The sequence below is a fragment of the Heptranchias perlo genome, chromosome 11, assembly GCF_035084215.1.
Source record: "Heptranchias perlo isolate sHepPer1 chromosome 11, sHepPer1.hap1, whole genome shotgun sequence".
Lineage (NCBI taxonomy): Eukaryota > Metazoa > Chordata > Chondrichthyes > Hexanchiformes > Hexanchidae > Heptranchias > Heptranchias perlo.
The window spans coordinates 15,682,844-15,683,495 of NC_090335.1; positions in this window are offsets into that span (position 1 = coordinate 15,682,844).

Below are 652 nucleotides of genomic sequence, written 5' to 3' on the forward strand. Positions count from 1 at the left end.
CTGCTCGTTCCCTAAACACTCACCTAAGCGTCCTGCCTATCACTCCCGGAACTAGCATCAACCTCCCGCCTCCCCATTCCTGAGTGACATCCATGGGCGGGACCAGCAGATTAACATCTGGGGTGAGTTGCACTCATGCCCCAAATTTCACTGGGATGTTGGGCCAAGAATTCATCCCCCCTGTCCTCTTTCAAAATTGTCCAGAAACATTATCTTCAGTAGATTCAATAACCACCAGTTTGTTGAATTTAACCCCAAGATTTATTTATTTTTCCTTGCAAGAGAAACTATGGGGTCAAATTGCAACCGTGTACACATCCTATCTTTACAACCCGCCTCTGACCTTCAGCACTCCTCCTATTATCTCCATTTTAGAATCATAGAAAGTCACGGCACAGAAGGAGGCCGCTGAGCCCACATGTCCGTGCCAGCCGAAAAAGAGCTATCCAGCTTAATCCCACTTTCCAGCACTTGATCCGTAGCCCTGTAGGTTATGGCATTTCAAGTACTTTTTGAATGAGTTGAGGGTTTCTGTCTCTACCACCCTTTCAGGCAGTGAGTTCCAGGCCTCACCACCCTCTAGAAAAAATTCCTCCTCAGCTCCCGTCTAATCCTTCTACCAATTACTTTAAATTTATGCCCCCGGTCACTG